At 43.9% G+C, this 15,973-nt stretch overlaps 1 protein-coding gene across 10 annotated transcripts in view; it reads left to right on the forward strand.

Moving 5' to 3' along the window:
* The first annotated feature begins 11,846 nt into the window (after positions 1 to 11,846).
* The window catches only part of TRAF5 (TNF receptor associated factor 5), a 65,961-nt gene continuing 61,834 nt past the window's right edge, over positions 11,847 to 15,973 (forward strand). For all 10 annotated transcript variants that reach the window (XM_036343092.1, XM_036343091.1, XM_036343094.1 and 7 more), the window contains exon 1: positions 11,847 to 11,935. The gene's annotated coding sequence lies outside the window, so the exon portion shown is untranslated. The remainder of the gene's footprint in view (positions 11,936 to 15,973) is intronic.

Here is a 15,973-nt window from a genome sequence, read left to right on the forward strand (position 1 = left end):
TAACGAGTGTTTGGAGTAAGTTTGGGGGTAATGGGTCAAGACAACCTCTTCAATAAATGGTGTTGGGAAAATTGGACAGATACATGCCCAAAAATGAAACTAGACCACCAGCTTACACCATACACAAAAATAAACTCAAAATGGATAAAGGACTTAAACATAACACAGGAAACCATAAAAATACTAGAGGAATCCACAGGCAGCAAAATCTCAGACATATGCTGAAGCAATTTCTTCACTGATACAGCTCCTAGGACAATGGAAACTAAAGAGAAAATAAACAAATGGGACTACATCAAAATAAAAAGCTTTTGCACAGCGAAAGAAACCATCAACAAAATAAGAAAGCCCACTGCATGGGAGAACATATTTGCAAATGTTATCACCAATAAGGGCTTAATCTCCAACATTTACAGGGAACTCATACAACTTAACAAAAGGAAGATAAACAACCCAATCAAAAAATGGGCAACAGACCTAAATACTTTTCGAAAGAAGGCAGAAGAAAGGCCAAGAGACATATGAAAACATGCTCAAAGTCACTAATCATCTGAGAGATGCAAATCAAAACAACAATGAGGTACCATCTCACACCTGTCAGAATGGCTATCATCAACAAATCAACAAACAATAAGTGCTGGCGAGGATGTGGAGAAAAAGGAGCCCTCATGCACTGCTGGTGGGAATGCAGACGGGTACAGCCACTATGGAGAACAGTATGGAGTTTCCTCAAAAAACTAAAAGTGGAACTCCCATTTGACCCAGTGATCCCACTTCTAGGAATATATCCCAAGAAACTAGAAACACCAATTAGAAAGGATATATGCACCCCTATGTTCATAGCAGCACAATTCACCATAGCTAAGATTTGGAAACAGCCTAAGTGCCCATCAGCAGATGAGTGGATTAGAAAACTGTGGTACATATACACAATGGAATACTACGCTGCGGTACAAAAGGAGTTCTTACCATTTGCAACAGCATGGACGGAACTGGAGAGCATTATGCTAAGTGAAATAAGCCAGTCAGAGAAAGATAAATATCACATGATCTCACTCATTTATGGAATATAATGAACAACATAAACTGATAAACAAAAACAGATCCAGAGACAGAGAAGCATCGATCAGATGCTCAAACCTCAGAGGGAAGGTAGGGGAGGGTGGGGGTAAAGGGGCAAGATCAACCAAAGGACTTATATGCAAGCATATAGGCCTAACCAATGGACACAGACAACAGGGGGGTGAGGGCATGAGTGGGGGGGGTGGGGGGTAATGTGGGGATAAGGACACATATGTAATAACTTAAATTTTAAAAAAATAAAAGAACTTGAAAAAAAGATTTCAAAGCAAAGAATATTATCAAAGATAAACATGGTCATTTAAAAATGATAAATGTGCCAATTCACAAGAGAATCCCTGATAGAAGTGCAAGAAAAAATAGGCCAATCTGCCATTAAAGTTTGTAATTTCAATAACTTATCTCTCAACAGCTGCACTGGCTGGTCTGGCTTGGTTGGTTGGAGCATCATCCAGTACACCAAAAAAGGTCGCGGGTTCAATAATAACTTTAAATGTAAGTGTCTTAAATGATCCGATCAAAAGGCAGAGGGTAGCTGAATAGATAAGATACAAGACACATAGATATGCTGTCTTAGAAGACCCACCTCAGAATGAAAGATACACACAGACTAAAAGTAAAGGGATGGAAAAAGATACTCCATACAAATGAAAATGAAAAAAAGCTGGGGTAGCAACATTTATATGTGACAAAATAGACTTTAAAACAAAGGCTGTATAGTGAGAGACAAAGAAGGACATCACATAGTGATAAAGGGAGCAGTCCAACAAGAGGCTATAACCCTTTGTAAACTTAGCACCTAAATATGTAAAGCAAATCTTGATGGACATAAAGGGAGAGATTGTGAGTAATACAGTCATAGTAGGGGATTTTCACACCCCATTGACATCAGTGGATAGATCTTCCAGACAAAATCAACAAGGAATCAGTGGCCTTAAATGACACACTAAATCAGATGGATTTAATTGGTATCTTCAGAGCATTTCACCACAAAGCAGCAGAATGTACATTCTTTTCAAGTGCACATGGAACATTTCCTAGGATAGACCGCCTGTTAAGGCACAAAACAAGTCTCAATACATTTAAGAAGATTGAAAACATATCAAGCATCTTCTCTGACCAGAATGCTATGAAAGTAGAAATCAATCACAAGAAAACTGAAAAACACACAAAGACATGGATGTTAAATAACATGTTTTTAAGCAATGAATGGATTAGCAATGAGATTAAGGAAGAGATGAAAGGATATCTTGAAACAACCCAAAGTCTATGGGACACAGTGAAAGCAATCGTAAGGAAAATTCAAAGCATTACAGACCTATCTCAAGAAAAAAGAAAAATCTCAGCTAAACCGTCTAACTTTACACTTAAAGGAACTTGAAAAAGAACAACAAACAAAGCCCAAAGTGGATAGAAAGAAGGAAATAATAAAGCTCAGAGTAGAAATATGAGAGTCTAGAAAAACAATACAAAAGATCAATGAAACCAAGAGTGGTTCTTTGAAAAGATAAATAAGATTGATAAACCTTTAATCAGATTCATGAAGAAAAAAAGAACACCCAAGTAAATAAAATCAGCAATTAAAGAGGAGAATTAACAACTGACTCCACAGAAATACAAAGGATTGTAAGAAAATATTAACAACAACTATATCCCAACAAATTGGACAATCTGGACAAAATGGATAAATTCCTAGAAACATACACTCTTCCAAAACTGAATCAGGAAATATCAAAGAATCTGAATAGACAGTTTATAACTAGTGAAATTGAAGCAGTAATTTAAAAACTCCCAACAAATGAAAGTCCTGGACTGGATAGCTTAACCAAACATTCAAAGAAGAACTAAAACCTATCCTATAACTACTCCAAAAAATTCAAGAGGAGGGAAGATTCCTAAGCTCATTTTATGAGACCAGCATTTTCCTAATTCCAAAACCAGACAAAGACACTACAAAGAAAGAAAATTATAGTCCAATATCTCTGATGAACATAGATGCTAAAATCCTTAACAAAATATTAACATACCAAATTTAGTAATACATTAGAAAGATCACACAACATGATCAAATGGGATTTATTCCTTGGATGCAGGTTGGTACAATATCTGCAGATCAATTAACGTGATACACCATATAAAGAAAATGTAGGATAAAACCACATGATCATATCAATAGGTGCAGAAAAAGCATTTGATAAATCCAACATCCATTTATAATAAAAACTCTCAGCAAAGTGGGAATAGCGGGAACATACCTCAACGTAATAAAGGCCGCATATGACAAACTCACAGCCAACATCATACTCAATGGGCAAAAGATACAAGTGTTTCCCTTAAGATCAGGAACAAGACAGGGATATATGCTTTCACCACTCTTATTAACATAGTACTAGAAGTTTTAGCTACAGCAGTTAAACAAGAAGGAGAAATAAAAGGCATTCAAATGGGAAAGAAGTAAAACTGTCATTATTTGCAGACGATAGTACTGTATGTAGAGAACCATAAAGATTCCACCAAAAAAATTACTAGAACTGATAAGTGAATTCAATAAAGTAGCAAAATACAAAGTAAATATCCAGAAATCAGTTACATTTCTATACACCAATAATGAATTACCAGAAAGGGAAACTAAGAAAACAATCCCATTCACAATTACTCCAAAAAGAATAAAATACCTAGGAATAAATTTAACCAAGGATGCAAAAGACCTGTACTTGGAAAATTATAAGATACGGAAGAAAGGAATTAGAGAAGATGCAAATAAATGGAAATACATATCATGTTCATGGACAGGAAGAATTCACATCATTAAAATGTTCATACTACCCAAGCAATCTATAGGTTCGGTGCAATTCCTTTCAAGATACCAATGGCATATTTCACAGAACTATAACAAATATTCCAAAAATTTATATGGAACCACAAAAGACCCCTAATAATAACAGCAATCTTGAGAAAAAACAAAGTTGGAGAACTCATACTACCTGATATCAAGCTATACTACAAGGCTGTAGTAATCAAAATAGCCTAGAACTGGCATAAAAACAGACATATAGGTCAATGGAACAGAACAGGGAGCCCAGACACAAATTCACACCTTTACAGTCAATAAATATCTGACAAAATAGGCAAAAACATAAAATGATGTAAAGATAGTCTATTCATTAAATTCTATGGGGAATATTAGACAAATATGTGTAAAAAATATCAAACTAGACCACTTTCTTACACCACACACAAGAATTAACTCAAAATGGATTAAAGACTTAAATGTTAGACTAGAAACCACAAAAATCCTAGAAGAAAACACAAGCAATAAAATCTCAGACATTTTTTAGTAGCAATGTTTTTTATGCTGTATCTCCTCAGGCAAGGGAAACAAAGGGAAAAAAATAAACAAATGTGATTACATCAAACTAAAAAGTTTTAGCACAGCAAAGGAAACCATCAACAAAATAAAATGACATCCCACTCACTGAGTGGGAGAACATACTTGCCAATACACCTGATAAGGAGTTAATATCCAAAATGTATAAAGAACTTATGAAACTGAACACCAAAAACCATACAATCCAGTTTAAAAATGGGCAAAGGACTTGAATAGACACTTCTCCAAAGAGGACATACAGGTGGCCAATAGACATATGAAAAGATGCTCAATGTCACTAATCGTCAGAAAAATGCAAATTAAAACCACAATGAGCTAGCACTTCACACACGTTAGAATGGCTATTATCAGTAAATCAACAAACAAGTGTTGGGAAGGATGTGGAGAATAGGGAACCCTGGTGTACGGCTGGTGGGAATGCAGACTGGTGCAGCCACTATGAAATGTAGTACGTAGTCACATCAAAAAATTAAAAATAGAACTGCTTTATGACCTGGCAATTTCACTTCTGGGAATTTATCCAAAGAAACCCGAAACACAAATTCTATAGAATATGTGCACCCCTATGTTCATTGCAGCATTATTCACAATACCCAAGATTTGGAAGCAGCCCAAGTTATTCATCAGAATAAAAATGCTGTGGTACATTTACACAATGACAGGCTACTTGGCCATAAAAAGAAAGAAGGAAATCTTACCTTTTGTGACCAGCATGGTAGACTTGGAGAGCATTTTGCTAAGTGAAATAAGCCAGTCAAAGAAAGACAAATACCATATGATTTTACTCACATGTGAAAACTAGTGAACAACATGAACTAACAAGCAAAATGGAGACAGACTCATAGATAGAGAGCAGGCTGACAGCTGGCTGGGATGGGGGCACTGAGTGGAGGAGGTGGGAGAGGGTATGGGGGGGCGGTATGCTAATGGACAGAGACTTGATTTGGGGTGGTCCACATAATACAGCGTACAGATGATGAGTTGTAGAATTGTGCTCCCAAAACCTGTATAATTTTGTGAACCAGTGTCACCCCAATAAGTAAAAAAAAAAAAAAAAGATTTGTAAAAAATCCTTACTTCATACCAGGCACAAAAATTAACTTGAAATGGAATACAGGCCTGGATGTAAGAACTAAAACTATAAACTTCTAGAAGAAAACATGGGGGAAATATGTCACCAAAGGCATGACCCATAATAGAAAAAAATTAATAAATTGGATTTCATCGAAATTTTAAAAAATCTTTTTTGAAAAATGCAACACACAAAAAAATAAAAAGGCAAGTCATTGACCAGGAAAAAATATTTGCAAAACATATATCTGCTATACAATTTGTATCCACACTATATAATAAACTCTTAGAATTCAAGAACTCTTACAAGTCAATAATAAAAGGACAAAAAACATTTATTTTATTTATTTTTTTTGACAAAAAACATTTAAATAAGCATAAAATTTGGACAGACATTTGCCAATGAAGATATACAAATGCCAACTGAATGTATGGAAAGATGTCACATCATTAGTCATAAGGGAAATGCAAAGTAAAACCACAATGAAGTACCTATGACACCCACTAGAATGACTAATACTTTCAAAGACTGGCAATACCAAATGTTGTCAGGGTTTTAAAGAACTTGTAACCCTCTCATAAGGTCTATAGAAATGTAATATGATACAGTGATACAGCCACTTTGGAAAACTGACCATTTTTAACAGATTCAATGTGCATGTACAATAAGATCCAATAATTTTACTCCTAGGAATCAACCTAAAGAGAAATGAACATGTATGTCCACACAAAGGTATGTATTGACATGTTCATAAGCCACATTATTTATAATTGTCCCAAACTGGAAATAATCCACATGTCGATTTGCTGGTGAGTGGATAAACAAAATATGGTATATCCATACAGTGGCATATTATGCAACAATAAAAAAGAAGAAACTACTGATATATACAACAAAACGAATGAACCAACGAACCTCAAAAACATTATGGTAATCGATATAAAACACTACATATTTACTTATGTAAATGTTTCAGAAAAATGCAAAGCTATAGAAACAGGAAGCATATCCTCTCTTGCCAGAGTCCAGGGTTGGGAGTGGGGGTTTGACTGCGAAAGGACACAAGGGGTGATGAATTCGTTCTAACATTTCATTGTGATTATGGTTGCATAGCTGTGTACATTTACTATAAGTCATTGGTTGGGTGAATTTTGTGGTATTGAAAGTAGAACAGTAAAGTTGTTTAAAAAGGGGAAAACAGCACGAAACAGAAGTATGTGCAACAGATGCAGCAGCTCCATATGGGGTAGGTATCACAGGAGAGGCCCTCATTGTGCCTATAGAAGTTCACATGGAAATTCCCAGGACAGAGGGGCAAGGTTGTGGAATATTGGGTGTGTTGGAGTCAAAGACATTTATTTGTCAGGTATTTTTTTTTCTCAGACTAAGCCCTTCCTGAACCTATGCCTTTCCTTCTGTCCTGTTTGCTGTGAAAGGGAAGCTGTGACTAACCAGCGTTATAAGAACACTAGTGGCCTGGTGCATGGATTTGTGCACATTGAAAGGAAATTAATTAGAAGAAATATTTTAATATCTTCAGAGGTACGTTGTGCCAGTAGTTGGTCTTCAGACATCTTCGGTCGACAACGCTGCTTTCTTTCAGCTTCAGAATGTCAACAAAAACAACCAAATTCACGATCGGCAATGACAGATCGAAACACATATGTGCGATTGGCGCCAGCGAGAGCTTTATATGTATCACACATGCGCGAGTCAACATTTATTTTTAAATTGCCAGTGCACGTCATATGTGCCGGTTGGTCGGTCGGTTGGTCGGATGGTCAGTTGGTTACTTAGCCTTTTATATATATATAGATTGTTTACAATCTCTCCACATAGTGTAGGCACCATTCTCAAAAAAGAAGAAATACCAATAAATGGTCTTCCTTGTTCTCAACCTATTACAAAGTCTAACAAACCCAAATTTGCCAATCAAATCGTACTTCATGACTCCCAAGGCTAAATAATCACTTTAAAATCTGTATTTGCATGCTTGACAGTGACTCTGCAGAATTAATATGTTAAAATGTTTTCCAAGCACTGATGGGAATTGCAATAAAGAAACTGTCAAAATGGACAGACTCCTCGTCTAGCTCAGTGGTGCAAATGAAGACAGCAGGTCTAATTTTAAAACAATAAAAATCTCATTTGTCCAACAAAAAGGCTGACAATCAGACAATCAAACTGTGAAGGGAGAATGTGGGGGGGGGGTGAGTGTATGTATTGTGTGGAGGAATCCCCTGGAACAAATACGGGTGCAGCATAAGCCTTTTCAAATGGGTGCTGAGTCTACACATAATAGATAAGAATAGAGTGACGCAAATAGGAAAAAACACACACACAAAACAAAAACACACACAGTCTTTCTTGAGCTCTTAAGCTATAAGAGCAGCTGCTGGGTGCACATATATAGGGGATGTATGTCCACACCAAAACCCGCACAGAAATGTTTATGGCAGCTTTATTTATAATTGCAAAATGTGGAAGCAACCAAGATGTCCTTCAGTAGATGAATGGATGAATAAACTGTGGTACGTTCATAGATGTATCCTTGGAAAAAGAGTCTTTGAAAAAGAAGCCTTTTAAAAAAAAATTACATCCGTCCTGGGAGAAGCTCATCCCGCCCCCACTCTCTCCATCTGCACCATCTCCTCTTTGCCAGCCAGTGCTGCTATCTTTTACCCCTTTCTACCCAGCCACACAGCTGAAAGCTATGTCTTTCTAAAGTCAGGATAATCTTAGGGTGTTTAGAACAAACATATAAAAATTTAGCTCTTTTCCTCTGTGTAAAAATTTAGTGTATACAGTAGTCCAATCCTGCCCTTATTTTAGTAGATGGGGGCTTTATTTATAATTGCAAAATGTGGAAGCAACCAAGATGTCCTTCAGTAGATGAATGGATGAATAAACTGTGGTACGTTCATAGATGTATCCTTGGAAAAAGAGTCTTTGAAAAAGAAGCCTTTTAAAAAAAAATTACATCCGTCCTGGGAGAAGCTCATCCCGCCCCCACCTCAGCACTCCCTGCCTCTCTTCTTGTGGTGTGATCAGCACACTGACACCTGGGAAAAGGTTATTTGATGAAAGCAAAGGTGCCACATATCACTGGGTCAAGAAGTTAAATACCGAAAATCCACAGACATGCATTCATTAATTGCTCAAGGCAGGACCGAGCTAGTGAGCAAGTGAGCATTCTATGTGCTCAGGACCTGGAGGCTGTGCTTTTTGCCTGACAATGGTTCCTGTTCTATCATATTTTCCATTACATGCAGAGACTTTCCATTATAACTTGCAATGGAAGTTAGAGGTGCAATCTAAGACCCAAGGAGAGGACTTTTCCTCCTTGCCTGATCTCACTCATCCCTAAACAATGGAAGATAGGACCTTTTACCCTGTTTTAACTAACCCCCTACTTGATCAGTCTTGTCATGAAAGGGCAGCCTGAGGAAGAGAATGCACCCATCAACTGTTCCAGTAGGTGGCACCCTGCTCTCTCCATCTGCACCATCTCCTCTTTGCCAGCCAGTGCTGCTATCTTTTACCCCTTTCTACCCAGCCACACAGCTGAAAGCTATGTCTTTCTAAAGTCAGGATAATCTTAGGGTGTTTAGAACAAACATATAAAAATTTAGCTCTTTTCCTCTGTGTAAAAATTTAGTGTATACAGTAGTCCAATCCTGCCCTTATTTTAGTAGATGAATTCCGTTTCAACACTGGATTCTGTTTATTGCAAATATTTTGAAAACGCTAAAACTGCTAAAGTTTATTTCCGTCTTAGAGTTATTTTATTTGAATTCACACCAACCATTTCCTTGAGGGGCAGGGTGGTATAGTGGCTAAGGGCACCAAAATCAAACTTCCCAGGTTCAAATCCCACCTCTCCCAAACTAAAAATTTGGCAATTTGTGGCAAGTGGTTCCAGAGATGAGTTTTCTCATCTATAACGTAGACCTGATGATCCAAGGGGTTAATATGGATAAAGCACTGAGCGCATTACCTGGTGCGTAATAAGACAATAAATCATAGCTGTAACTGCAAGTATTTAATGTTTGTATTATATGTCCTGTTCCTCTTCTTCCCACCCATCTTCAAGATCCTTCAGAAAAGTGATCACGTCTTCTCCATCAGATTAGGCTAGGTCTCAGGGTTTGTTTTTTCTGTTCTTCCAGACACCCCGCCTAGGATTCTGCGATTTACAAGGGGACCTGGGAAGGTGTTCTTGACTCCCTACTAACAGCCATCTAAAATCCCTCTGCCTTGCTACTTAGACTCCTAGCCCTGGAGTCATGTGGCCTGTACTTGCCACCTCTGTGATTCACTGTCTACTCCAGCATCTGATTCCATCACATTTAAAGCTTGGATATTATTCTTGAAACAAATTGACTGCTTTATTCAGTTGACGGAGAAGAGGAGCAGGGAGAAACAGATGAATCACAGTCCGTGCTGGTACCAAGGGCCCTGAGCATACCTGCATATATGCATACTAGAGACGTTCCTGTCTCTAGCCAGTAAAAGGGGATACACCTTTACAAAACACATCGCCTTATAGCAGTGGTTCTCAACCTTGGCTGCACATTAGAATCACCTGGGAATCTTTTTTAAATCCTGATTTCTGGGCCTCATCCTCCGGAAATTCTGTTTCTTTGTTATGGGGTAGGGCCACAACATTAGTAACAAAGAAACAGAATTTCCGGAGGATGAGGCCCAGAAATCAGGATTTTAAAAAGATTCCCAGGTGATTCTAATGTGCAGCCAAGATTGAGAACCACTGCCTTATAGTGTCCTGGGGTGGGGATGGGTAATGAGAAAGGAGGAGGAAGGTATACTGTGTGGGGAACAGAGAGAGATACTGAAGTTCATAGAACATCTGCGCTGTGTCTGGAGAACAGGAATGTCATCATCTCATTTAATTCTCACAACAAGATAGTGAGGTGGATCTAGAGTCCCAGGGCGATGCCGGCAGGCCCCGTTTCAGAATGGAATGGCTAGTCTGGCTCACCAACCAAAAGGTTTGCATCTGAATTTCTGGCTCTTGTTGAAAAATAAAGACAGGCTGGCACTGAGCCTGGCTGCTCCCTGAGACCCCATAAGTGCTCTTAAATGCACCAATGTGCCCCCTTCCCCATGACTATAACCCCCACCTCCCTGCTGTATGTTTCCTGCCTGGCTCCTATGCACATCTGAGTTGGCTAGATCATTATTTCCCCCTTTTACTGCTCAGTAATTGAAGCCCAGGGCAGGTAAGTAACTTCCCCTTGGCTGCCAAACTGAGACTGAAGAAGCTAGAATTGAAATTTTGGTCCATTTCCATCCAAAGTCTGTGCTCTTGACGTGCCCTCCATTTTCACAGAGGAGATTTATATAGACTCACACATCATTCAGAACAGATGCTCATGGAGGGAAGTAGTGTAAAAGAGCGTCCTACAATTAGGAGTTGGGAGACCTGCATTCAAGTTGTGGGTATAGCACTTGCTGAACGCCTGGCTCTCAGTACGTCACTTCATGTCACTTCTCTGGGCCTCAGAGAGCTCCTCTGTAAAAAGGGACGTCCAGGTCTACTTCACAAGGCTGTTCTGAGGATGGAAAGAGAGTTGGGAAGCTCTTGGTAGGCGGCGAGCTCCACACCTCTTAGGGATTGCCAGGCCAGCAGCAAGGAGCAGGGAGGTGAACCCTAACTGTGACGGTGTAGTGTCTGTAGTACTATTTTCACCCTGAAGGAAGGTGGGGCAGGACGGCTTGAGCCAGACCCCAGACCTCGGCTAAAGGGTCAAATATGATTGGATTGGCCGAGCCTGGTTATCCCTGGCAGGAGGGCACCCCTGGTGTATGGTTCAAACCCACTTGAGAGAAATCAGAGGCTTTTTATTTGTAGGTATTAATGATTCTAGAGACGGTGGGTTAAAGTTCTATCTGCCCGCCCAGCCAGCCTGGTTCAGTGGCTGAGCGTTGACCTGTGAACCAGGAGGTCGCGGTTGGATTCCCCCAGGGGGCCTATCCAGGGGGCTGCAGGCTCAATCCCCAGTGTCAGGCGTGCAGGAGGCAGCCGATCAATGATTCTCTCCCATCATTGATGTTTCTCTGTCTCTCTCTCCCTCTCCCTTCCTTTCTGAAATCAATTTAAAAAATTATATTTTTAAAAAGTTCTATCTGCCCGGGGTAACGCAGGGCCTCCTGCCCACCACCTTCCAGTCCAGTGCATCCGTGAGTCTGGATCCTGCACCCACCTCTCCAACTGCTCCCTGGGGCCCCGCCCCCCGGTGTCCGGCCGGCCCTCCTCCTCCGAGGGCGGGGCCCTGCGCTGGGCTCCGGGGCTGAGAGCGCCCCGCCTCGCCGGTGCTTGCTGCCCGGAGCGCCAGCGGACGGGCGCCCACGGAGCCCCGCGCGCCCAGCCACACGTGAGTCCCGGCGGGCCCGGCCCGGGGCGAAGCCCCCTGGGCTGTGGGGCTCGGGTGGGGGGACTCGGGAGCGCTTTCGGCTCGTCCCGTGAACTTGGAAACCGAAAGTGCCGCAGCGGCGTGAGCCCCGCGCCCCGCGCTGCTGGGGTCCCGGGCGAGTCCCCGCCTGGCGCAGGAAGGCCAGCGGGTGCGGGGTCGGGGCTCGGAGAGGCTGGCTTAGCAGACAGGGGTGTGGCGAGGACGGACACTGGGGCCCAGGGCTGGGGAGCTGCGCTAGAGCGCGGTTGCGGGCTGGAGGGGCCAGGTTCGAGTTGGGGTGAGCCCGCACACCCGCACCCCAACCCCCTGGATCCTCCTCTATACCCTTAGGCATCCCCTCCACTTTTGCAAGACTTTCCAACCAGAGCACTCCAGAATGAAATGAAACTTTAATATTGGAATGAATGGAAACCTCGCATTTAGACACGCAACACACACACACACACACACACACACACACACACACCCCTCAAAGGAAGGTGTCTTGGAGGGAAACCAAGACTCAGAGGTGCATGGGTTTCCCAGGGACACGCAGAGAATTGGTGCCATCCGGGTTTTCCACACCACAGTGCCGCCCCCTTGTTACCGTTCTGCGGGGTTTTGGCAGTTCTGAGAATGTTCAATGAATAGTGGGGGCACCTTCCTTTTTAGAAATCCTCACCTGAGGATATTTTCCCATTGATTTCTTGTTTATTTTTTCAGAGAGAGTGGAAGGGAGGGGAGTGGAGAGAGGTTGCCTTCCACACGCGCCAGACCTGGGCCAGGGATCCAACCTGCAACCACGGTGTGTGCCCTTGACCAGAAATCTAAGCCACCACCCTTGGGTTCCCAGGCCCACGCTCTAACCAACCCGGCCAGGGCTGGGAACACGTTCTTGACTGCTCACCCCACTGCAGGCTTTCTCAGCTGGTTCTGCACCCTGCACCCGCCTGCAGAGTTTCCTTATTTGGCTATTTCAGATTTACTTTCATCGGAACTCAGTTATCTCGCTGCGGCAGGCAGGTCTGCTCTGGGCCCGCCTGAGGTTGGTGAAATGAGGCCTGCTGACTCCATGCCCAGGCTGCCCCTCTGCACCCCCTACCCTCCACAGCCCTCGGGCTCTGACCCGTGCCTGTGAGGACAGGCATCCAGTAACCGATTTAATTCAGTACACATTTGGGCACAGGTGTTGTGTGGGAACTGGGCTTGGGCCAGTGAAATATGCTTCCTTCCTTCTGAGACATTTGCATTTTAAAAGGGCCGAGGAAGACATCACATGCCAAAAAAATGGGTTGAAGTCCTCCTGGAAACAGAACCGTGCTGGGTGTGTGTGAAATAGTTTCAGGCAGGGAAAGGCTGGGTGGGCCTTCTCCAATCCAGAGTGCAGCCGCCCACCCTGCCTTAGACACACAGCCAGGGACTGGGCTGTTGGCACAATTGACGGTTTGGGTAAGAACCTTAACATCTAAACACTCCCACTCCCAACTCTACTCTAATTTGAATACAAGAGACAGAAGTTGCTGCAGGAAATGACTGTGAGATAGAAGATGTCTACCCTCTCTAAACATGATTTTGTTCTTGTTTGTTTTGAACTCAGGGGAATGGTTTGGGTCTCAGATCCTGGAGTCCCCTTCTCTGGGTCTGGGCATAGGCAGGAGACAGGCTCCTGTCTGAGGCAGCTTCTGCAAGTCCCGCTGGAGGCGAGGTGATGGAGGAGGTGACTTTCTCAGGTCCTCTGGGCCGAGGTCTGAGGCCGAGAGGACAGAATGGTCAGTGTTTCAGTCTGTCCGCAAGCCTCAACCGGGGTACCCTGGCTGTGGGAGGCAGGGCAGTGGGAAGAATATGGCAAGGAGGTGGGGCCCCCTCCCCTGGAAGGACTGACTGTGGCGGCTTGGATAGTCCAGTGGCCACGGTTTGCAGAGAGGTGGTGCCGGGATGGAAGCCTCCCAGTCGGCCCTGATAGGCTGGCCATGGGCAGGGCTCAGCAGCGTTTGCACAGGCCTTCGGTGATGATCTCAGCTTGACTGGGGAGGACCCTGAGGAAAAAATGATGATTCCTTGCTTGTAAAGCCTTTCCCCTTTTAAAGCATTTTCTCATTGCTCTTGTCCTCTTGTTCTCATTTTGCCCTCCATGATGCCCTTATGAGTCAGGCCAAAGCAGGCCTCTTCTCCACCTCTTCCAGATGGTGACGGAGCAGCACAGCGTGTAATAGGCCGTTAGGCTCCACCGCTGGGCCCGGCCGGGCTCTGAGAGGTGTCTGGTTCCTCTGCTCCAGGCCCCCTCACCCTGGTTTCTCAGAGAGCTGAATCTGCCCACCGCTCCTCAGTCCCTGACTCTGGCAGTGCCTGTGTGGTCTGTCTCTTCATCATGGAGCAGGTTCTCCTGTAGATGCCCTGGCCACTGCAGGGACAGACAGCCGCTCTGCTAGCCCTTCCAGCTGGGCATGCCGGGGGCAGCTCTGTGTCTGTTCCTGTTGGTATTCTGGAACCTGGCACAGAGGAGGCCTAAATAAACGTTTGCGTGGCATTCATTTGAGATGTGTCTCCCACGGGCTCTGAGCTGCCAGGGCCTGGTAGCTGGGAACATGTGCTGGGTGGGACTTTGTGGAGAGAGCGGAGCTGCCAGCAGGACTGGCTTAGATCCCAGAGCTCAGAATAGCACCGAACAGTTTCCAAATAACCTGTCTCACCTGAGCTCCTCGCTGCCTTCCTGAGAGAAGGGAGAGGCGCATGCTGTTTCTTCCCTGGCTGCCAGCTGGCGCTCAGAAGTGACTTGCAAGATGTCATGGCATGTAGGGACCAGCCAGAGCCCTGGCGCACATCTGCTGATTCCAATTCCTGTGCTTTCCTCATAGTCCTTGGGCTGAAGGAAGACGGGGTTGAGGGCAGGAGGGGGGGAGGGAACTAGAGCAGCATTCCTAAAAGGCTGCCTGATGTTTTGTCACTGGTGGGCTCTTTAAGAGCTGACAGCCCGGGGGAAGGGGAGCAATGGCCAGCCAGTCTCAGAGGTGCTTTTCCTGCGCAGGTGGTGCCTTTTCTGCGGTTTCTCTGGGGCAGGAGTTCTCACCCCGGGGAGTGCAGTAGGTGGGTCTCTGTGTGTGTCGGGGGTGGCGGGGAACACACCACGGGGCAGAAGCCATCCCCGGGGCTGGTGGGCTCCTGCCACTGCTGAGGCCGGGGTTGGACCCTAGGGAGTTTGCGACTTTGCCCAGAGGACTGATTTATTTGGAGGGCCAGACAGTATTTGACTCATATGGTCCCCGCAAGCCCTGTCTTGTGAGGAAGTGGCTGGAGGACCAGGGAGAAAAATAGAAGTGAAAATACTCCTCACTCCTGACAGAAAAACGCCAAGTCCACTTGCAACGACAGTGCTGAGCACACGCTGCATATTGTTGTCTGGAGCAGGTAGGTGATGGTTCGTGGATGGCGCTGTGGCAAGAAACAGGTACACCCGCAGATGGGGGCAGGGTCTGTGGGCCCAGGGCTTTTTACAGTTTTATTTATTGAACGCATTGGGGTGACTGGTTAATAAAATTACGTGGGTTCCAGGCGTACAGTTCTAGAATACATCATCAGTATATTGTATTGTGTTCCCCACCCCAAGTCAAGTCTCCTCCCACCACCATTTATCCCCCCTTTACCATTTCAACCTCCTCCCACCTCCATTCTGGCCCAGGGTTAAATGACAGCCAGTGGGCATCCCTCCTGGGGTATGTGGGGAGGGAACCCTCCTTACTTTCTGCAGATCCTCAGCCTCGATGTTTGTCATGTGCTCCATCAGCTGCCCCTCTCATCAATTCAGAGCATCCCCGAGTGTCCCCCACAGCTTTTTTCTCTCCTGCCCTGAGCAGCCATCAACAGACAGCCCTTTTCCACGTGTATGCCTGACTCAGCACTCTCCTCCCTCTGACACAAGACACAAGACAGTTCCTGCCATTGCTCTCTTAAAACGGATCCCCCCCACACACATGCTCCGCCTCTGTTAAGCATAAGGCCCCATGTATCCCCAGCCCCTGTCCT

This window comes from Myotis myotis, unplaced genomic scaffold, assembly GCF_014108235.1.
Source record: "Myotis myotis isolate mMyoMyo1 unplaced genomic scaffold, mMyoMyo1.p scaffold_m19_p_18, whole genome shotgun sequence".
Lineage (NCBI taxonomy): Eukaryota > Metazoa > Chordata > Mammalia > Chiroptera > Vespertilionidae > Myotis > Myotis myotis.